The sequence below is a fragment of the Tamandua tetradactyla genome, chromosome 21 (assembly GCF_023851605.1).
Source record: "Tamandua tetradactyla isolate mTamTet1 chromosome 21, mTamTet1.pri, whole genome shotgun sequence".
Taxonomy (NCBI): Eukaryota; Metazoa; Chordata; class Mammalia; order Pilosa; family Myrmecophagidae; genus Tamandua; species Tamandua tetradactyla.
The window spans coordinates 24,305,552-24,330,237 of NC_135347.1; the positions used below are offsets into that span (position 1 = coordinate 24,305,552).

The window sequence follows — 24,686 nt, forward strand, 5'->3', positions numbered from 1 at the left end:
CATTTCTTTATTCTGCTTCTTCAAATCTGTTGTTGTGTGTCTACAGATATTTGTGATTTGGTTATAGCTCCTTTAATCTCTGTGATATCTGCTATTTTTTCTACGTATTCTTTTAAATTCCTATTTATGCTGTGCTAATGTTTTGTTGATGTCCTTCATGTCATTAACCATCACATTTATTTTATTAGGTATAGTTATATGAATACCTTTGTTTAGTTGTTCCAAAGTCTGTGTGTCCTCTGATGTTTTAATTTGGTCATTAGGCTGAGTTACATCTGTCTTTATCTCTATATTCTTAGTTATCTTACATTGTCTTTGAGACATGTAAATATCTTGATAAGTTTGCTTTGGAAATTTATTTCCTTCAGTAGTCTAATGTTTTGTATTTGTGGGATGGATGTGGAGCAGGATGCAGGATGTAGAGTGGGGCAAAACAGTATGGTGACAGGTTGCAGCACAGATTTATGCACTGATTGGGGATGTTACCATGGTGTCTGTGAACATGGAGTACAGGGTATGGGGTTATGGAGGTGCAGTGTGGAGGTCATGGGTGTTAGATGTATCTCAGATAGTCCTTGGAACACAGGACCAAGGGGCAGCCTGGGGGACACAGAAGAAGGGTATGGTAGGAGACAGATGCGGGCTGTGCAGATGCTCAGAGCCTGTTGAACAGGCCGAATGTGGGTGGATATGTTCATTGTGGGGGTTGTGGGTATCACGGTGTCAGGTACAGGGCGCTGAGGTCAGGGCACAGGAAGGACTGGACATGGGTGTGACTTTTTGCAAGAGGAGAGGTCCTGGGAGCCAGGATGCAGACATATGAGTATGTAGGTGTGGGGAAAAGGTCATGGGGGTTTGGGGACATGGGTCAGGGAAAGGTGACTTTGGATGGACAGGGCCCTGGTGTATATGTGCACAGAGCTCAGGTGAAGTGGGCAGGGGTTACATCTGAGTGTGCTGGGGACAGGTGTGGCCCAGATGCACATGTCAGTGCTTGCCCAGGGCGTGGCAAGGATGCAAGCATGCTCATGTGCTGATCTGGGGGGAGCAGATCATGATGTACACAAGTTCAGAGCTCAAGGATGGTGGAGGGGTGTTGCATGACTTTATGTGCTGGGGGTAGGTGTGACCCGTGCATGAAGGTTACTACCCACAGCCTGGATGTGCTGGTGATTGCCTGCAGTGGGCAGGGATGGGAGGGAGGCATGCCAAGGAACTGATCATGCATGCACATGTCTCAGGAGGGGTGGGGTGAGACTGTGAACTTAAGTGGAGAAGTGGGTTGAGCTGGCGCAGGCTTGCACACTTGCACGAGGCGGGGGTGTTAGGCAGGACATGCAGGAATGAGGTATCAGTGCAGGGACACTTGAAGCATGGTGGGGAGGCAGATGACAGAGTTCAGGTTCATGGGGTGTGGGAGCAGTCACCGGGGTGTGGATCACCTGAGGGTAGCATGATTCTTGCTTCCTTGTTCCTGTATTTCTGACCATGCACTCCTGAGGTCTCTGGACCTCAGTTTTGAAAGAGATGTGTTGGGTGGTTTGCACTAGCTGGATGCTCTCCAGTTTTTCATGTCATATTTCTTTAGCTTTACGAACCAGGGCCTACTTTTTTGGTGAAGAAGACCCTCACAGGTCATGTATATCCTGGTATCACTGTCCTAGTTGTCTTCCAATTAATTCTCTAGCTTTTCCTCGGAGCAGGGATGAACTAAACCTATCCTATTCCACCATCCTACTGGAACTCTTATAAATACTTCTTGAGCAGATATTGTCATAAGTGACTTGGCTAGAGTAGGCTTACTGAGACCTAATAGAAAGGCAAGTGTTAAACAGGAAGTAGTAAAGGAGCATGTCATTGCAAGAGCGTGGACAAAAGGCTCAGGGGGAGCTTTAGTTCAGACTATTTACTGATTTCTCTTGTAATTTCTTCCCTGACCAACTGGTTGTTTAAGAGTGTATTGTTGGATCTCCATATATTTGTGAATTTTCTGGCACTCTGCCTATCATTGATTTCCAGCTTCATTCCTTTATGATCTAAGAAAGTGTTTTGTATGATTTCAATGTTTTTAAATTTATTGAGACTTGCTTTGTGACCCAGCATATATATATACAGTCTAACCTTGAGAATGATCCATGAGCACTTGAGAAAAAGTGTATCCTACTTTTGTGGGTGTAATGATCTATAAATGCCTGTTAAGTCTAGCTCATTTATTGTATTATTCAAATTCTCTGTTTCTTTATTGATCCTCTGTCTAGATGTTATGTTCATTGATGAGAATGGGGAATTGAAGTCTCCAACTATTATTATAGATTTGTCTATTTCTCTGTTCAGTGTTTTCAGTGTTTGCCTCATGTATTTTGGAGCATTGTGGCTCAATGCATAAATATTTATGATTGCTATGTCTTCTTGTTGAATTGTTCCTTTTATTAAAACATAGTGTCCTTCTTTGTCTTTTAACTGTTTTACATTTGAAGTCTAATTTGTTGGATGTTAGTATAGCTACTCTAGCTCTTTCGTGATTTTTATTTGCATGGAATATCTATTCCCAACCTTTCACTTTCAACCTATGTTTATACTTGGGTCTAAGATGTGTTTCCTGTAGACAGCATATACATTAGTTCTTCTTTTTAATCCATTCTGCTAGTCTATGTCTTTTGATTTGGGAGTTTAATCCATTAACATTTAGTGTTATTACTGTACTGGCAGTACTTTCTTCTACCATTTTGCCTTTTGGATTCTATATGTTATATCTAATTTTTCTTCTTTTTCCCTTTACTGATAGTCTTAATTTTTATACTCTTCTCCACACCCCTATTTCCTGTCTTTTCTTATCTGTCTCTAGTGCTCCCTTTAGTATTTCTTGCAGAGCTGGTCTCTTGGTCACAAATTCTCTCGGTGAATTTTTGTCTGCAAATGTTTTAATTTCCTGCTCATTTTTGAAGGACAGTTTTGCTGGATATAGAATTCTGGGTTGGCAGTTTTTTTCTTTTAGTATCTTAAATATATCATCCCACTGTCTTCTCACCTCCATGGTGTCTGCTGAGAAATCTACGTACAGTCTTATTGGGCTTCCCTTGTATGTGATAGATTGTTTTTCTCTTGCTGCTTTCAAGATTTTTTCTCTTTGAAATCTGACATTCTGATTAGTAAGTGTCTTGGAGTATGCCTATTTTGATCTATTCTGTTTGGGACATGCTGCACTTCTTGGATCTTTAATTTTAAGTCTTTCAAAAGAGTTGGGAAGTTTTCAGTGATAATTTCTTCCATTAGTTTTTCTCCTCTTTTTCCTTCCTCTTCTCCTTCTGGGAAACCCACAACATGTATATTCATATGCTTCATGTTGTCATTCAATTCCTTGAGTCCCTGCTCATATTTTCCCATTCTTTTCCTATATTCTCTTTTGCTTGTCAGATTTCAGATGTCCTGTCCTCCAGTTCACTAATCTTATCTTCTGCTTCTTGAAATCTGACAGTGTAGGTTTCCATTATTTTTATCATCCCTTCTACTGTGCCTTTCATTCCCATAAATTCTGTGATTTGTTTTTTCAGACTTTCAATTTCATCCCTTGCCTTCTTTATATCCTCTCTCAATTCATTGATTTGATTTTTGATGAGGTTTTCCCTATCTGTTTGAACATTCTGAATTAATTGTTTCAACTCCTGTATCTCATTTGAATTGCTGATCTGTTCTTTTGACTGGGCCATTTCTTCAATTTTCCTAGTACGATTTGTTATATTTGCTGGTGTCTAGACATTTAATTACCTTAATTAGTTTATTCTTGAGATTCTTTTCACTTCTTTTTTTTTTCCCTAGGATTTTCTTGCTGGATGACTTTGTTGTCTATCTGTTCTTTGACATTCAGTTCAGTTTATTCTAGTCCTCTAGCTTAGGTTTTGTTTAATAGATCAGAATTTTTCATTTCTTGCTTTTTTGGTTCTTTCCCTGCCTGTATGGTGCCTTTCCCCCACCCCTTATGTGGGTCTGCTTGAGTATTATAGACCCCAGTCAGATTTTCCCAGACCAAACTGGTCTCCTCTCAGGAGGAAAGAGTCACCTGCATTAGTTTTCCCTGATGGTGAGACACAACAGATTAAAATGCTTTCCTATGAAGTCTCTGGACTTTGTATTTTTCATATGCAGGCACTTTCCTGCCTGCAGTTCCCACCAGCTTAAGCTGATGTGGTACCTTTAACTTCAGCAGACTCTCCCTGATAGGTGTGTGGTGGAGAAAGAGGAGAGGTTGTAGGCTGGCTTTAATTGCTTCACTTTTCCAGATCCTGGGGTCTGAACTCCTTGGGGGAGGGATTCCACCTGAGCTGGGCCCCACCCCTCTCCTGGGGAAGGCACAGTCTCCAGACAAGCTCTCAAACAAGCTCAATTCTGCCCATGTTGGGCAGTGGAGTCCAAGAAGCCTTGCAGCTGTATCCAATGAGTAATCAAGCCATAGAAACATAGCCACAAAAGAGAAAAAGAAAAATCCTTTTCAGAGCAGGACCCCGTTCCTCGGGTTTGCCAATCAAGAGCTTAAGTTGGTACGTTGCTCTGTGTATCTCCGGGTCTTATGTGCCCCCTCCTTTCCTGCAGTACCCAGACCTTTTCAAATCCAAAAAAAACCTCTTTTTTTTTTTTTTCCACTTTTTCCATCAGCCTTGCCCCCTCTGTGCTGGGGCACAAAATAACAACCCCTGCTTTGACTGGAGGTTCATCTGAGCTGGTGGCCTATTTTTAGCAGTCAGAATTTGTGAATTAATTCCACAACTGGAGTTTGGTTGCACTCAACCCCTGCTGCTGGTCAAGTCCCTTTCCTTTCCCCTCTGGGAAGCAGCCTGTGGGGGAGGGGTGCTGGCCACCATGGCTTTGGGGACTCATGGTTCTGGGGAGGGCTCGCAGCAGGTCCAGCTGGTCCAGACTGGGGTATGCTGTGTGTCCAGTCACTGACGTGGTCCCAGGAGTTGTTCTATACTGTTCTTGGCTATTTACTACCCACTCTGGAGGATGCACTAAATCCCCCACCTTGCTAAGCTGTCATCTTGCTAGAGTCCCTTTGCTTGCTTCTGTACATTAGTTTTATGACTAGCCTCATGCTCAAATTTTCCAGCACAAGATCCCAATTAGCATGATCCATTCAGCAGATTCATTCATTTACGTTTACATCTTCACTCTTCATCACATATGGCAGTCGCAAACCTATTACCTTACGTAACCTACAGGCTGTGAATGGGATAGTGATCTTTAAAACAACAACACTAAAATTGGGGAAGAAAAGCTGGAAATTTATGGTATAGTATATTTTACAGATTACTTTCTACTTTATACCTGAGAATGCATCTATAACTCCCAGTTTAGTACAAGCTGTTTGAGGAGTATAGATATATACAATATGTTACTAATATGTTTCTAATTATTCTTCACTAACTTGTGATAAATTTAACCCAGTTTGTCTAAGAAAATATATTTTCTAATGTCTCAGTCAAGACATCAGAGCACTTATTACAAAGTCTTTAATATTCCTACCTGAGAATGATCAAAACTTATTTTATGAAAGGATTATTTTTCTGCTCATAAATGTTGTTTTAGATATATGTCACTAATAAATGCATTCCTATAAAACAGTCAAACAATGATATTCTAGTTCATGTCACCAAATTTATTCCCCTAATTTCATTTGAGTAAATAGCCTTAGAGATTTTTCTAGGTATTTCATATTCCCATGTAAACATATAGATATATGCCTGTGCAAATGAATATTTATTGTCAGTGTGTTCATGCAACTTATATATGTGTGTATGTGTGTGTGTGTAGGTATGTGTTGTTCTATAATTTGTTTTTTTAATATAAATAATATATTTTGAAATTTCTTTCTACATCAGTATTTTGGTTTTTTTTTTTTTTTGCCTCATTCTTTTTGATTGCACCATGTTGTATAGCGTGGCTATAATATAGTTTATCTAACAATGTTGCTGGAGATAGACATAATGGTTGTTTTAAGTTTATTAAAAATGTTGCTGCAATGAACAATCTTGTATATGTCTTTTGTGAATATTTTCTTTAGTATCTATCAACATCTGTGTCTGAATCTTTACCTACACCTCTGTATGTGCAGCAAACGTATTGTTCACGGAATTCTGCTTTCATTTTTTATTTGCTTTTCCAGCGATCAAATCCCCTATATTCCAACAATTTGATGCCACAGTTTTCTCCCTGTAATTTTAACTTCTACACTTGTTCTTTTCACCATACCGTTATGTGCTCTTCAATCAGGATTCGCTGAGTTCGGAGCCAACAGTAGTTGAATCCACAATCAGTGAGTGATGCTGCCATAATGTGGGTAGAGTTTTGATGGATGGCAGAAATGGCAACTATGACTATATAAATATTATGGCATCACAGTTCATTTTCCCCAGGTAGTTAGTTATCCTTATGGGATATGACTTTTTTAGCTAGTGTTTTTGATTGAAGAAAAGTTAAATTTAAAAGAAATCATAAATCTTGGAGACTGAGAATTTCCCAAAGCAAAAACTGGTGTCCACATTAGGGGCTTTTGTTCATCATAGACATGAATAAAATATGATAGGAGGCAGTACAGATAAGGATAGTAGTTATGTAGAAATATTTAGGAAATTTATTATGTTACAGCGCACTAGAAACTTGGATTTCATATACATGAGTATAATTTTTGGTATTTTTCAAGTTTCACTGCTGAATTATTGATACAATCTTCATATGCAATAGTCACTGAAAATCATGTTCATGAAAGAAAATACTTAGTTTTAATAGAGCTAAACGATTTCAGAATGTAGTATTTTCAAAATCGAAGTACGTACAATTAAGGTATGGTTAACATCAGAGGAGACTGGAGAGGGGTATATCGATACTTATATTACCTATGCAAGTTTTTGTACATATAAAATTATTTCAAAATTAATGTTTATTAATACAATTAAAATGCTTGTTTTAATAAAAATTAAAGATATGCCTGTTCTAGTTCCTCTGTAGATGGTGAAACTTCTCTCCTGGTATCTCTTACTTTAGGTACAGGTTTTCTTAGCACATACTAGAAAAGGAGTAACATTACTCACCTACCTTTGAGCTCACACTCCCTTCTCCAGTCTCTGCAGACGTTCTCATGCTTGAAGAATTGCAGGGCTCAGGGAGGACAGGAATATGCATTGACAGTCAAATCAGCTGAATTCACCCTGGTAAAGAAGGGTGGGGAGTTTTTCACATTCCCAGAAATTTCTTAATTCAATGTTTACACAATTTATTTCTCTCTTACATAAAGTGTGTGATGATTCCTTCAAGACTTCATTCAATAGCTACTAAATAATAGACGCATTATTAGGTGGGATGGAGAGCAGGATGATTAACAATGATGAACAGTTTGTCCCTTCAGGAATGCAACATATAATAGTGGAGAGACTTGCAAACACATGACTAAAATAAAAAAGTAATCAATTATATAAGGATTAATGTTGGCACAGAGATTAGATGCAGAGAGTGTAAATAGTGAGGGAGGATATTTCAATCAAGACTTGAAGGAAGATGCAAGATACTAGCAGGCCCTGGGTAAAAAGTATTCTAGATGAAAAGATCACCAATTTACAAGTTTACATTCATCCAGCAAACATTCAGCTTTTTATAGTTCTGTAATATAGAAGATAAAAAGGGGTCTTATATGCCTGTTTAGTTCTCTATATAACCAGACAATATTTTCATTTGCTTTTATTTCCTGTCTTTTTTGAGAAAAATCTAAATATATTATTTAGAGAATTGAAAGCAATATAATTAAAAACATTAGCTGATGGTTGGTTTTCATCAACTATTTCCTGGGAATTAAGCAAAAATTTTAGTGCATAAACATACAGCAATGCTGAAATTTTACTAAGGCATAAATCGGGTGAATTGAATAAAAATACTTATTCTGTATCTTCTTGAAGTTTTATCATTTTCTTGACAAAATTACATATGAAGAGATTAACATTTAAGATGGAGAACACAAAACCCCTTCAAGATTAACTAATGGAATTGAAAGGTGGATTAATACTTGGAAAGATGAGAAAATACATTAATCTTTTATTTTCTGGAATTGCAATCTTCTGAGGTAAGATAATAAATGTAATGTTCATTCGCATTTTTGAGCGCACATTCTGATAACCTCCTGGTTAACTTTTGGGTGTCTGACAAAGCCCGTCTCTTCTATTTCACATTGGAATCATTAAATTATGATGATTTCTCTAGAATAGTAATTGCTATATGAATAGTGACTGAAAATATTCAATGATAACAGCAAAATCGGTTTTAGTCTGACTTCTATCTCTTCTAGGTCAGAGGTTCGACATATGATGTCACAATGGATTCCTCATAAAATATAAAAAGAAATATTGTAGAATCTTAGAGGCAATATAATCTGAATTTGATTCTCACTTTTTTATAAATGATGTGATCTTGGATAATTTGCTCAAACTCCTTGTGCTTCAATTTTCCTTTCTGAAAATGCAAAGCGCTAATACTATTACTCTCAAGAAGACTCCATAATCTGTTTCATTAAGTAAATAGTTCACCAAAGTGCCCCGAATTTTGAGCAATAGATATGAATTCATCTTCCTAATACTAAAAATTACATTAAAATTCTATTTTTTACCTTATAGGAAGAAATGAAAGTTTCCCTAACCAGTTCTTATCCTTTATTAAACTTGAAATGTTTATTTCTTGCAAATATCATTTTATGTACTCATGCCTAAACTACAGTTCTAAAACACTGATCCCAGCATAGTGCCTGGGAGGGTAACAGGTGTGCCACAAAGACCGGACAACAGTTGGAATCACTGCCCTTCTTGGTTTCTTTCGACATTCTCTATGAATGTATGTGATACAACATCACTAAAGTGTGTGAAACTAAAACACAAAGGGGTTTTCTGCTTATGCAGAGAATCATCTCACTCCTCACACCTTGCATAAATTAAGACACAATTTAGAGAAGCTAACAACACACCTAAATATTTATTCTGTGGCCTGTGAAATAAGGTGATTTTTTTTTCTTTTAGAATTTTTCAATTTTCCCTAGATGTAAAGGAAGCATGGAAGTTGTTGTACCCCCCCCTCCAATCAACATGCCATCTTCCCTTAACACTTTGTTAAACAAATATGCTATTTTAGATATCCAAATACATTCAGGTGTTAATGAAAATAAACTTAATATTGGCTAATTATATTCCAGCCGTATGAAGTGTTGATGTATGTATGACTATGTTTTGTTGTTACAGAAACTCATACAATATGTTGTTTTAGAAATAGACACATACATATGTGTGTGTTTGTGTATGAATGTATGTCTATTTTAGACTAGCCTATTTATTTTCTTTAATTTTTTGTTGTGGAGCCAGTTCTTCTTTGTCCACAACCAATGTAAATAATTTGAGGTTGTTACTTCCTGGTTTTAGTATGGCTGTTTTATCTCTGCTGAGCTTAACTTTTCCCTGACCACTGACAGTGTCATTGCAGATGCTGTGAATCAATCTGTGTCTCAGTTACTGACAGGTGGAAATGGTATCTCTCCTGCCTCATTGAACAGTTCATTAGGGTTAGAGAAGAACCCATTACCGAATCAGAATTTTCTATCTTACTGGAAACTTTTCCTAATAACTTGGTCTAGCCCTTCTCCAGGTATTTGATATATACATATATATATATATATATATATGTAGGATTTTGGGATTTGCTTATATTTTTATACCAACTCATTACCTATTAACTTTAATCCATTTTCTTTACCAAGAAAAAGTTATTGCTTTTAGGATTACTATTGACTTTATATTTACATTGATGTCCTTTTGCAGATTATTTCTAGTTCCTAAATGCTATTTATCCAAAGTCACATGTTTAAAATGGCAAGATCATTGATTTTTTTTTAAATATCTCTGCCTTGTACCTTAATGTTGTTTAATTTGAGAAGTTTAATACATTTTTCTGGAAATGGATATAAATTCAATGCTTGGGCTTCTGAAAAGTGAACCAGGCTTATAATTTATACTATCTCCATTAAGTAAGCTTACATATTTAATTTTTTGAGTTGCAGTTTCAACATCTGTGAAATGTAGAGATTATAGTAGATGCCTTCTAACATCCCACTGAGCTCTAAAATTTTAACTCCATTGAGTTCTTTATAATTTACCCTTTTCCCCAATTGCCATTGTTAAGCTCCAACCCAACCTTCCCTTATTTTATAATAATATTTATGTTCTTCTATCATTATAATAATCTTTAAACCCTAAGGACATTTAACAAATTACGAAGTACTTAACTGTAAGGTCTTGGCTGTAAATTCTCTAAGCCAGTGTTTCCCAACCTCAGCACTATTGACATTTGGGGCCACCTAATTATTTGTTCTGGAGGTTGTCCTGTGTATGTAGGAGGCTCAGCACTACCTTCGGCTAAACCACTAGATGCTTGCAGCATCTCTCTCCAATTTTAGCAATAATCACTATCTCCATATATGCCCAGTAGTCCCCCTGGTGCTATTTTATAACAATATAAGTACAATAACATATAGCAGTCTACTTATTGATCTGTGTTAAAAAAAATAATTTTCCTTCCTTTCCTTAAAATGTGGCTCTAAACAAATGCTTTCTCCTTGGTTGTCAATCCCATAGGAAATCATTTGGTTGACTATTGTCTCCAACTCCTCAGCTCCCCAAGTGGAGCAGATCGAGCACCAGATCGAGCACCGGGGGGGGGGGAATACTGGGGAATATATGGAGATATATGGGATATGGGACTTTAATCCCGGGCCCTTCGTGATCTGGAGTACCTCTTAAAATGCTCCTAACCATATAATATGCAGTTATCTTCTAAAATGCAAATGACCTGTTAATAGTGTCTACATTTTGAGAATGATATGTCTGAACTTAAACCTGGTTTTCTGGATATTCCCCCCCCCCCACCTCTTTTTTTCATCTCTTTATAAGGAAGTAATACATTGAATATGGATGGCCAAATGAAATATTTTCTATTGCCAAGCTTTTCTGACTTTCCATTAAATACTTAGCATTATTTAAGAGAGTCCTTTATAGCTCATTATGGAAACCTGCTGCCTTACGTTACAACTGGGGCTCCCAGTGAGAAACACGTTTTTTGCTTTTGTTCTCATTTGCATCTTAGAAATTCCAAACACAACGCTACCTTTAAATAAACTGGATTATGGCTTAGGAAGGAGGATGGGTGGGAGAAGGAGAAAGATGAACATTAAAGCAATAGTGAAAATAGCAAAAAGGCAGAAAAATTTAGAGAAATAATATTTTATAATACAGGAAAACTCAAACTCAGAGACACGTCAATTCTTTAAGTCTCAACACTGGGAAAACAAAGCTGAGAAGGAAAAATATTGGCTTCTTATAAACAGAGACTAGGAATGTTTGCAACCAAAAAGCAATAGCTACTTTCTAGACTCTATAAACTATAACATCTAAAGTTAGACCCACATTTTTTTTTACTTAATGAGTGACTAATGCAACCATCCTCTTTCCTTTCATCGCTTATCTCCATCTCAGTTTCCAGTGAGCAAGATTCTTCTTACAGATAAGGAATCTGTCAAGAGATTAGTGAGAGAATGTTCAGAGCCCAACAGACTAGTTCAAGAATACGAAAGTTGGGAGAGAAGAGTGGATATGTTTTAGAGATATGGTCTATATTCCACCATGTATTCTACCAGGGAAAGTTAACGCAGAAAACACAGGTCATAGTTTTGGGTTCCCACACCTCTTTTGGGGCTCACGCTGGTTATAAACTGCACAGGTAACATGGTGGAGGCAGAAGTCAATTCAATAGTGGTTTGCTCTGGGTTAGAAAAGGTGCCTGCTTCTCTGGGCCTTTGAAACGACCTTTGTACAAATGCACTTTTCTAGTCGGTGTTAAAGTGATAAAAGCATTAATATCTATAACAAATATTTTTAAGGAAATTTGAGATTTTATCTGTATGCTTTAAAATAAAATACCTGATCATGAGCTATTACATATTATTACTTTGACCTGAAAAGAAAAGTTGCACAGCTAACGCAAGTTACTCGTTAGTATTTTTGTTGTTGTTATTTTACTGACTTAAATTCTCAATACACCATCAACATCTGAGTATTGTATCATATGGGTGATTATTTTTTTATAAGTGAGTGAACTGAGGTTCCCTCTGAATGTCACCTTGCAGGCATGTATTAGAGGTGAAGTGGAGAACAGCACAGGTTGCCCCAAGGACAAACTGCTGCAACATAATAACCTAGCAGGCAACATTAGAAAAAGAAACCAAGCAAAGCACATAAAAGTACATAAACATATCAAAACACAATCATAAAATTGGGTGAAAATAAATGTGGAAAGGACCCACGTTCAGAGCCTGCAGGTCCTTTTAAAATGCAAACTCTTACCTGTGCATATGTAAAAATGTTATAACCTGTTTGATGTTCAATTTTCCCACCTAAAAATGAAAAGAAAATCCCTAAAACCTTCCAGAAATCCTATGTGATCCAAATGAGATAAACATTTATAATGATAAAATTTTAAGTGCTATCCTAATAAAAGACATACGTTTATGTATGCCATACTGAATACATTTTATAGAGCGCTTTCAAGATGATTGTTTTCTTTAGTTTCCCATCTTCATTCTCAAAATATTTCTTTTAAATCCAAGATTTTGAAGGATTTTAAGGTGGTTTATTTTAACAGCATTGAATGGTACTATTTATGTGGCCTAAGGTTAGATTAGAGATCAAACTAATTTTGGATTTGAAGGCAGACATTTCAAAATATGCTTGGTGTTGGATAATCTCATGGGCATTTGCATATGTTTACTTAGTAATCCAGGGTTAATTTTTCCACATTTAAATAAAAGTTAGGTACTGCTTTTTATCTTACTGAATTTATTTAGATATTCTAATATTCATACTTAATCTTTTAAAAAATTTTTCTTATTAGTAGGTTCTTCTTATGTGTATTTTGGGAAGTAGATTCATACTCTCAAATTCCCAATATGCTCTTTACATTTTGTTTGTACAAATATTATCAGTCTCTTTACACTTTCTTTCTTTCTTTTGGTATGCTGCATGGCAGGGTCGCATTTCATTCTGCTTTCCATGTGAATATCCCACTATTGCAGCACCATTTGTTGAATATTTTGTTTGCTTGTTTCTTGGGGAAGTGCACAGGCTGGAAATTGAACCTGGGTATCCCACAAGGCAGGTGAGAATTCTCACCCTGAACTACCTTTGCACCCCCACTTTCATTCTTTTATATGTATTTGCAGGCATTTATCAAGTTTTCCTTATTTTATTCTCTCTAAACCCTGAATTTTGAAGAGAACGTATATTTTTTTAAATTTTTAGATGAATTTTTGGATTTTCCATTTTACTAATGTCTTGATAAAAATTAAGGAATTAAGAAAAATCACACATTTGTGATCTTGAGAATGGCAAGAGATAAATGGATTTTGCCTTTCTTCAATAGAAGATACTTGATATTTTTATATTTTTCTCTAGCACTTTGGACAAAAATTTCCTTTATGGGGAAAATATACTTGCCGCATGTCAGACACGAACTTACTTAATCACCATAAGAACCCAATTATTATCCCCATCTTACAGATAAGAAATTTAAGCACAGCAAGATTAAGTAACTTTCCTAAGTTCTCACAGGTAGTAAGTGGCAGAGTCAGAATTTCAGAATTCAGAGTCCTTGCTCTTTATTACTGTTTCTGCTCCCAATAAACAAATAGCCAGACAACTACTAATATTTTTGCTTCTATTTTGTTATGTGAATGCCTCTGTGCAATTCTCTTTATTTCAGCTTCCCAACTTTTCATCAAATTAAAGATAACGCAATGAGAAGAGATCTAAAGTATTAGTCAGAAGAAAGGGGGCTATTTGTGTAGTCTATCTGCTTCATGATATTGGCCGAAAAGCAATTAGTCTGCTTCTTCACCTTTAAATAAAGGTGGATATTACCCACCCAATGTTGTAAAGGTTTGTAAGGAAGAACAAATTAATTATAACTAAAAAAAGTCCATGTGTAAATTGTAAACATTTTATTAATGTATTTTATTATTTCAAATCTCTTCTTTCATTACCTACCTTCAATCCATTCTTCCCAACTCCCTAACCCTTCTCCTCATTATGGAGATTCTATAAATCCCTAAGATCCCAGAGTGTGAATATACTGAAATTTCCTAGATGTTATTATATCTACTTCTTCCCTCCTACTCATTCTCAAACTTCTCCAATCTAACTTCCATTCCATCAATTCACCAAAAGTTGCCTTTGCTAGGATCACCAGGGAACTCCATGATTTAAATCAAACAGAAAATTTCCCTTCCTAATCTTGTTTGATCTCTTTGGAAGCATTCCAGTTGTCAATATCTTCTTCTGCAATATTCTATTTACCTGGCTCAATATTAACTGGATTTCTTTTTATTTATCTGACTACATCATGGATTCATTTTCCTATTTATTATTGAATTGTCAAGGTGGAATCCTAGGTACTTGTAGGGGATTAAATTGTTTACCCCAGTTTGGACATGTTCTTGGTCTTGGTCCACATTAGGGTGGATGTGAACCCATGTGAAATAAGATTTCTTGAAGAGGTTACTTCAAATAAGGAGTGGCCCAACTAAAACAGGTTGGGCTTTAATCTGTAGTACCAGAGTCCTTTATGAACAAAGTGAGTGTCAGATGAAGAGCTGTCAGGGGAGGCTGCCTTGTACATTGACATTTGACAAAAAAGGCAAGGAACAAAGATCACTGGCAGCTAGCCGTAGAATGCCGTAGTCTTTGGGAGGGAAGCATTGCCTTGCTGATGCTTTGATTTGAACTCCTAGTCTCAAAACCATGAGTCAGTAAATTTCCATAGTCTTCAGGAGGAAAGTATTGCCTTGCTGATGCTTTGATTTGGACTTGTGGTCTCAAAACCATGAGCCAATAAATTTCCATAGTCTTTGGGAGGGAAGCATTGCCTTGCTGATGCTTTGATTTGGACTTCTAGCTTCAAAATCAGGAGCCAATAAATTTCCATTGTTAAAGCCAACTAGTTGTGTGGTATGTGTTTTAGCAGTCAGGAAAATAAAACAGCACCCTTATTTTCTCAGTTTACATTATCAACGTGGGTGACATCAAGTTTACATAAAGCTTCAATTACAGCATATATGCGGATGGATCACAAGCCTGACCTTTATTGGAGTTGCAGCCCCAAATGTTATAAGGCGTATCTGATAAGTCATCTTGAAATTTCTCAATGCCAGCCTATTTCAATATGCATTTGGAATTTCAAATATAGTTTAGTTTTTTTTCGATTTCCGTGAATGGCACAGCCATGTATCTAGTTGTGCATGAGAATAGACTTTATCCTAATTACTTGTCCATCCTCATTCCAACATCCAATCCATCATCAAATTTGTCTACATTTTCTTCTGTATATATCTCAAATCCCTGAGGAGCACCAATGGGCATTCCTCATACAAGTCATGAACCATATCCAGTATATCCTTCTGTGGTAGACTGAAAACATGGCCACAATTTATCTTCTTCCCTCTAATCACACTTCCTTACCATATAATTTTGAGTGATGCTGAATTCAGCTTTGTTATTTGAATTGATCAGTGGGTCATTACCAAATTTCATACTAACAGGGGCTTGAAAAACACTTCTATCATAAAGCTTGTTTTCTCCCTATGATTTGATACTTCTGCCATCAACACAATGTGGAAAAAACTCAGCTAGCCTATTGGATAATGAATAACATATAATCCTGTCACCCATGTAGCTCCAGCAAACAGACAGCTAAACCCTAGAAGTAGAATGCTCTAGCTGAATGGCAGCAGACAGCAATTCACAAGAAAGTCCAGTAGAACCCTTCTCAAATTTCTGACCCACAGATTTGTGAACCAAGTAAATGGTTGTTGTTTAAACTATTAACCTTTTTTTTTCAAGGGCAGGCACCAGGAATTGAACCCAGGTCTCCAGCATGGCAGGTGAGAACTCTGCCTGCTGAGCCACTGTGGCCCGCCCTAAGCTATGAATTTTTGAGACAGTTTGTTATACAACAAAAGTTAGCTGATACCCTTCTTCTACACATTTTTAATTCTGCAGCTACAGATACCGTTTGCAAAGCAGTCTGGTCACGTCAGCTCTGTTTAACCTTCTGATAGCTAGCAAGCACATTTATATAACATGAACTAAAAAAGCCCAGCATATTTTGGCTTCTATCAACATCCTCAATTTAATTTCTTAGCATGCTCTTTCTGGATCTCTGCATAAATCACAATAACTTTACTCCTCTTTCGTGAAAGCATCATCTCCTCTACTTTCACATGGCGTTTGTAGACTGAGTCTTCTGCTTGAAACTGTTCCCCCACCCTTTTCCTTCGTGAAAACTTGGTTATTATGTTTCCTTCGGTTGAATTATCAGTTCCACAGGAAAGATTATCCTGACCTCTCTGACAAAGTCTAATCTCACTATTTCTTTCAGCATCAGGTGTCTGTCCTTGTAGAAGCTATTCAGTTTGTGATATGACATTTCTTTGATTAATATCTGTCTTTTCTAGTAGAATGTAGGCTTCAGGATTAGAGTGACCTTTTCTTACTCTTCTCACTGTCTTTTCCAATGTTTAGCACAGTTTCTAGACTATAGGAAAAATAAATAATGATGGAAAGAATAAATGAATGAGAAAATTCATTTTGTGGGAGCATAAATTAGGAAATTTATTAACAGAACTATTAGAATAACAGTGACACCAACAATTTATTAGAATTGAATGATGGGATTTTGAGTCACGCTAATATATGGGATGCCAAAGTTTAGTAGGCATAAGAATCACCTGGGTAGTTTGTTAAAATGAAAATACCTGATCCTCAGTGCAGACAGTGTGGCAAAGAAATTCTGAGATATTTTAAATAAATACCCAGATGATTTAAATGCACAGTTTCCATGGAATATTCTTTGAGAAACACCAACTATTGAATTTTACCCCCAAATTTAAATTACAAGGCTGTTTAATCTATTTCACTTGGAATGTTTCTGGCTACTTTTCAAAATGTGTTCAGTAAACATAAATTGGTCTATTATTGGTTTGAGGAAACCATAAATTGGAAGTTAAATATGGCACTAAAAACTGTGTCACTGACAAATAATATCTTCTATTCTTAAGCAGCCAAGGGTTTGGATTATTTTCTGCTTTTATTTATTTTATCTATTTCTTTCCCTCTCTTGTTATTAATAATTGACATCTAATTGCATATAAAGGAATGGAAGAACATCTTGTTCTAAATCACAAGTAATCTGCTATTTCTTAACGGGTGGGTATGGATTTATTCAACCCTAGTATTCAAAAAGAACTTTAGGTCTTTTCTATTTCAGGTGACAAATTGTGAGTAAATGTCCTGATGGAATTATTCTTACTCAAGGAGGACATCTCAATTGGGAGTGGTTTACTCCTGAGGGTCCCCAAAATACAAACTGTGCACTCAAAAGAAACAAGGTTTTTATTATTTTGCTATTATTAAATTTATAGACTTACTGTACTCACTAGACTAAAGACCTGTATCACATTTCCTAGGGGGAAGGTGTGAGCAGGAGCATCGCCCTAAATGATAATAGAAAGCCAGAAGTCTAATAAAGCATTTGCTTGCTGTCTCAAGGCAATCAACAAAAAATCAAGATGGTAAGAGAAATCCCTTGGTGAATTCTTCACATTCGCTCACTTGACTCTCATGCTTTTTCCTCTTTTAATTGTATTTAAATTGTCATTGAGGGTTGGAAATTAAAAGTGGCAAGGCCAGGATCCAGATGATTGAATTAGAGCAGAGACGTTTTTTACATCTATTACATCTATATGCTTTTGAGCATATTTGTGCACACACATCAAGGGTAAGAAAATTATTTTTATTGTCATGGTTTTGTTTTGTAAACCAATTCTCAATAAAAGGCTTGGCTTGGACAATCTCTATTTTCCTAGAAGAGTTGTCTTATCTAGTTGGCTTGCTGAGTGAATAGGTCTCACTCGTAATATTTTACATGGATCCTTCCGGTTTTCCTATGACAGCGTTTAGAAGTGCAAAAGTAATGATCTCAAATAACTGTCACTTAAAAAGAGAGATAACTTTTAGTAAGAAGAATCCTTTCAAAGGATAACATTACACTTGTTATAACGATCAGACCTAGCATATGGGTGTCTGGTAGAGAGTGTCTTACTTCGCATTCACTTCTCCCTACCGAGGACTCATATTTGGTGAATTGGCAATTCTCTGCCAGAATGGAGTCAAGAAATGTCTGGGGATCTGTGAATGAGATGACAAGCCTATTTAGTGCACATAAGCCAAGACAATTCTTTGAGATGGTGTAATAATTTCTGTATAACCGGAAGGCTCACATGAAAAATAGGTACAAGTAGTTGTGGCTAAACTTAAGCATGTATTAATATTGCTTCCATAGTAGCTAACAAGCAAGTATGTGGTAATATTATCAGCTGTGATGTGTACTTTCGGCACTACAAAAGTCTGGGATTGACTGAATAATGGTTATCATCATAAATAGGAGGTAGAAAAGTAGAATTAAAAAGGAAAGATACAAAGGACACTCGTGGGTTTAGAGGACTTTTATATTTATTCATTACCTTCAGCTTGAAAATTGAGATTATTAGCTTAATTATCAAGAAAAAATTGACAAGCTACTTAGTTGTTTATAATGGCCAATTCCAAACTTCTCTTTATGTATGTATTTGCATGTATGTCTATATGCATGTTTTTGCATGTGAATTTGTATATATCGTCATGTATTAATTTTATGTTTTTAATGCATTGTCATGAATTAAGTTGAAGTGCATCTAGGTATATATGGATACACTGATATTGGTTGTAATGGGTTACACATATTCCACTGTCACTTCCATGTAGAGTTAAATTATTATTAGTTGTCCCTGTGTAGGAATAGTTTATTAGGACTCTTCTCTCAACCTGTGTCAACTATATGCAATTCATAACTTGCATATGCAGTGGCAGAGTACTATCATGAGATATCAGCACCGTTGTGTCATACTGAAAATATGGGCAATGGTAGAGAAACATTTTTGAAATATATGGTGTCAGAAGCAGGTGTGGATTATTATAAGTATTATTTTGTATTTTGTGATTATTTGTCACCTTTTTTGAAATTCAAAATATTTGTATTCATTTTTACTCATAACTTTATATTTATTAACTTCAGAACATCAAAATCTGACCTGGCCTTGTTGGAGATGCAATGATGAGGCAAAGAGTATACTGTAGCTTAGAGTCTAATAGTTGAGATAGATTTTAATAAAATATTCACATAAATTCATTTAAAATCATAGCTAAAATAAATGCAGCAGATGAGTGGTGCATATTGCTTTGAGTACATGAATTAAAGGAACTGTCCTTAACTGAAGGGTGAGGTATTGACTTCCCTGTGGAATTACTGCTTGAGAGAAACATGAATTAGACACCTTTCTGAATTAACAAGTGAGACTGATGTGGGGAAGGGGATAATTATTTGAGACAAACAGTAGAACACATACAAAGACCCTTCAGAAAGAGGAAATATTCATAATTGTTTCTACGGCTTAAATCTGTCAAAAGAATATCCAGTTTTAAGGTTTTCCCACTGGACACTGAGTCATTAATTATGTTGTGCCACTGAAGAAGATTGCCGGGGTAGTAAGGTCCATCCTGTTTACTATGTGAGAAAAGACACTGTCTGGGATAAATTAATTTGGTCCTTTTGTGGTTTTCCTCAGCTAGTGCAGAAAACAAACTTCGAATTAGTGTCAAGGAGAATATTAGTCTGTATAAAACTTATTTTCTTCAAGCCAGTTATAGGAGGTCACAAATTGTTACAATTTTATGAGGATTTTTTGTGTGTGTGTGTGGATATTTGAGTATAAAAGTAGGTCTGGCTAGAAATTGCCCTTTAGTTGACATTTTAGCTATCTTTAAAATTGGTTTTTAATTATTTATTCTTTCTCAATTTCAAAATGTTACAGCTGTAATCACTGTGCTCTGTATGCATTCCCTCCAGTGGCTAATTCAACAGCTAAAGATTTCAAATTCTTTCAGGAAGACAATAGCATGACAGATGTTGTGGCTGATATTGGTCATAATGTGCTTATTGTTATAGCTCCATTCTCTTGCCGTCATCCAAACTTCTCTACAATGTTTATTTCTCCTTTTTTCCCTGCATAATTAAAAAAAATAGGTGAAATTGGAAGGATGTATAATGGATGTAGTTGGTGCCCAACTCAGATTCCTCCTTCACCAACTGGCTAATGCACCCCATAGCTGCTGTGAGTTTAGCTGCTATTGGCTCAGGATAACTCTTCTTTTCCTAAAAATTGCCCAGAGAATTGCTGTAGGCTAGGGGGCATCATAGCATTCTGGTGAGTGTGAAAGCACAGATTGCTGGGTTCCACTTCCATGAGGCATGAGAAATGATAGTCCTTCCCATTTGTTTCTGAAGATGTCTTTCAAGTGATTTGCCTTGCTGGGACTTAGGTGTGGGAATGACCCAAGGGATAAGGAAAACTTCAAACAATTCTTGGGTGTGCGTTTTGCTCGAAAAGCCTTTCTCTTTGCATATCAAAACAAAAATCAGTTTTCTCTGGGTTCACAGTCTTGCTCAGCTCTTCCCCCTTTCTCTCTTAATGGAAAGTTGTCCTGAACCACCACTGCCCCCCACCCCCCACCCCATCAATAAATCACACGATCTGGAATGTCCAGCTCAGGCTCTGCTTCTAGGAAACTCAACCTAATACAAATAAAATTATTTCGCTACAAAATGCTTAACATTTCTTTAAACATTAATTCTCTTAATGTCTTATTATTATTTGTTCCTCGATTGCCAGATTTGTTAAACTCAAGTTGGAGTGTATTACAGTTGGTTTGGGAAGCGTGCTGAGGGCTTGGGTCAGGAATACTCACATTTAGTTAACAGTTGAACTGTTCTTGGTTATTATTACCTCCCTAACTTGGCCCCTCTCTCCCCACCCAGGGCTGAGCAGAAAGAGAAGTTCTATTGACTTGCCTTAAAGGTAAAGCAGGCTAAAACTCTTATTTCAAACATACTCAGTTTGACTTAATGGAGTTGTGATCTAGAGAATAAATCTGTGTACATTGATGTTGAATATACCTCCTGGCTATAACTCTAGGAATATAAATATGGAGAGTAATAAATATGGAAGAGAAAATGTGCCTGAATTATATTTGCCTATCTGTATTATAATTTCTACCCAAATGATGTACTTTTGGCAAACTTCTCTATTTTCCTTTTTCTGATTTTCAAATATTTACATATTTTTTCTGTAATTTGTTTCATTCTGTTAAGTTTTTGGCAGCAGTAGATACACCACTTTTCATTTAACAGATAATATATGCTTGATTTAAAGAAAAAGGCATGGAAATGGGTTCTCTTGTTCGTATTTTCAAGGAGGAGTCTCCTCAAGGAAAGTGGGAGGGAATCATTTTGAAAGATCAATAAGAGACTTCAATTAAATACATGTAACAAACATAAGGCTTTGTGTGATGTAGGAGAGAAGAGAGTGCATGTGATTTTGCTACATTTCTGTCCAGTAATGTACATACACAAGGCTTTCACATCTCTAGAGGAACAGGAAACACACACACATACACACACACACAAAACCCTATTTTATGTGATTATGTGGACTATGTAACTTATGAATGAAGAAATACATGTTGGAAAAGAAAATATTTTATGACTACACACAGAGAAAATTAGGTTGCTTAACATAGTTCACAGTGCCATAACTGGTATAATATTCAGCAGAAATATTCATTTGAATTATAGAACTCATGATAATCTATTTGGGCTTAGAAAAACTGGTTTACACATCAGCAATTTACTAATTATAAGAATTGATCTATTATGTGTTCATAAATGAGACATTTAAATTTAATAGTTTTATCCAAATTGACAGCTCAGTGCGACAAGTTAAAAAAAACCAAAAGACATAAAAAAAGGAAGATATCTGTTCATCAAAATACCTCATCAATAGAAGAGGAGTGGCGTATGATTGAGTTAAATTCTGCTTTTCAAAAACAGACGTTTTGTTTATTTGTTAATCGCAGTAGCTATACCAAGTATTTTGATTAAAAGAGATAGCAGGGATTTCAGTATTTAGATGCCTATAAACCCAATTTTTAAATTATTGTTGTAATTTATTATCATTTCCCCAGGAAAATATTCATATTATGTTTAATATATTCCCAGAAACTGGAAATGCTTTTTTTTTTTTTCCCACTTTCTCAAGTCAGCCCATTATCCTCTGGAGCCATCCTGGTTTGTTTCAAATATCAGCTCTAACACTAACTACCAGTAAAATGTTAGCAAGTGATTTAACTTTATATACCTCAGTTTCTCCAGCTGTGGAATAGGGAAAAAAATACCAACCTCATGGAGTTGCTGTAATGATTACCGGAATTGTACAAAGTATCACATATCACCAGTGCTCGGCATATTGTCTAGCACTTGTATTTGTATTTACTAGTATTGTCTCTACCCTTATCCTAGGTCTTTTTTTTTTTTTCCTTTCAAAGAAATAAAAATCGGGTGGGTTACAGAGACTCAGCAGGCAGAGTTCTTACCTGCCATGACGGAGACCTGGGTTTGATTCCTAGTGCCCGCCCATGCGAAACAAAAGTAATCAAAAGCACTTGTTTCAAATTTAAGTATATTTATTTTCTCTCTTTTTTAATTTCTTTTTTTATTTTTAGCACATTCATTTTTGAAAGGAAATAAACTCCAGCTTTAGCAACAACTGTCATTTTTGTCACATAGAACACAATTTTAAAACATTGTAAAAACAGTGCAAAATATATTTCAGAATTGAAACAATTATATCCATCATTTAAAAATATCCAGTATTTTTAAGTCATCTAGTAGAAGAAATACGGAATTGAAGTTCCTTAATAAACCATAAAATCCTATATAAATGTATGGTGTCTTTATTTCCAACCTTCGCCCTGATAATCATTTTAATGATGAAAATTTTCAAATAAGAATAAATGAAACATTTCATGATTTTATAAATTGATACACTAATTAGCAGTACTTTATTTTTCATTAAATGTGAATAATTTTGCCTGCATGCCTACTATGTAAACAAGATAGACGGACCCCTAGGTTTTATGGCTTGCATTCTGGTGGGAGGGATACAAAAGCTTAAAATATTTGCAAAGTTTTAGATGTGATATGAGCTATAAAGTAATTGAGCTGGGCAATGTAATAAAGAATAACAGCAACCGGGAAGGTGCTTGGCAGAGTTGCTTTAGACCTGGTAGTCAGCAAAAGCCCCTCAAGGGACCTCAAAGATGAGCAGTCAGTCTGAGGAAGATGAAGTAGAAGGGGATCTACCATGAAGAAGTCACAAGTATAAAAGAGCAAGTTAGGGAATACAATAAAGGCCTGCAAGCATGGAATGTAATGACTGAGTGGGAGAGAGAAGGGAAAAGAGATCAGAGGGATAGGTATAAGTGAGACCACATAGGACCTTGCAGAATTGATGTATTTATTGTGGTTACAATGGAAAGTCACTGGAGAGTTTTAAGAGGTTTGTGCCATACAAATTTATACTATCCATAGATAGACATAGCAGAATATCAAAAATCTTATAAGAACCCAGATTACTAAAATCCCATCTGTCCAATTATAATATATTTATACTTTTAACTGGCACTAATTATATTTTGAAAGTATTATATATTCAGAAGTTCTCTTGTAAATCGTTGGATTTTTACACCATGGACAACATTTGGCATCAGAGGTACACGTGTAGGAAATAAAACTTTGGTAGAAGGGTTGTTTTGCACATCCCTAATCAGCCACAGTTAATAATTAGCTAATCAACTATTCACTTAGTTACTTTCACATGGCTTTTCTCTCAAGGCCAGATAGCCTCAGTGGAAGCTTGTTGCATTTATTGAGAAGTAAATTAACATCATAGTGCTTCAAGCAACAACACGGTTTTAAATCCTGTTACAATCGCAGCCCTTCCTACTTCCCTGCTGCAATTCTCTTAACAATGGAGCTACTTAGAACTGAATGCTGAGTTCAGATCTGTCAGATCATTTTATTTTGCTCCCCTTGTTTGGTAGAAACAAAAAGAAGATTCCATTTTAGAATATTTATATAAAACAAATGGTTTATATTAAACAGTGACTTAATCCTAGGAAATTTTATATAGGCTATACTGGAGCCTTGCTTTTCATAATGGAAAAACCACTTCTATGTCAAATGTTCTAATTCCCTTAAAGTTCCACGCAATATACTTTCTGGGAAACATCAATTGTGGTAGAAAGCAATCTTTCAAAGAGGACTATCTGATAAGTTTGAATGGATAACAACATTCACATACATACATTGATATTATACAGAGGAAGTAATTTGCCATTAGAAGACATGAATGTTCTTCATTTGAGTAACATCCACTAAGTCACTTACAGTAGGTCTTTTATTATTATTTTAAATAATTTTTGGAATCTGAAACAAAAAAATTAGAAAAATTTTAAACTTAGCACTAAAATTGGAAATATTTACTAAAATATTTGGTCTGAATTCTGTTTCATACTAACCCCTTAATTTCAAGAAACAGTTTTTCACATATTAAGCTGTAAAAAAAGATA

General features: G+C 35.9%; 1 pseudogene; it reads left to right on the forward strand.

Moving 5' to 3' along the window:
• Positions 1-487: 487 nt before the first annotated feature.
• LOC143665170 (polycomb complex protein BMI-1-like) overlaps positions 488-24,686 on the forward strand; it is a 26,323-nt pseudogene continuing 2,124 nt past the window's right edge.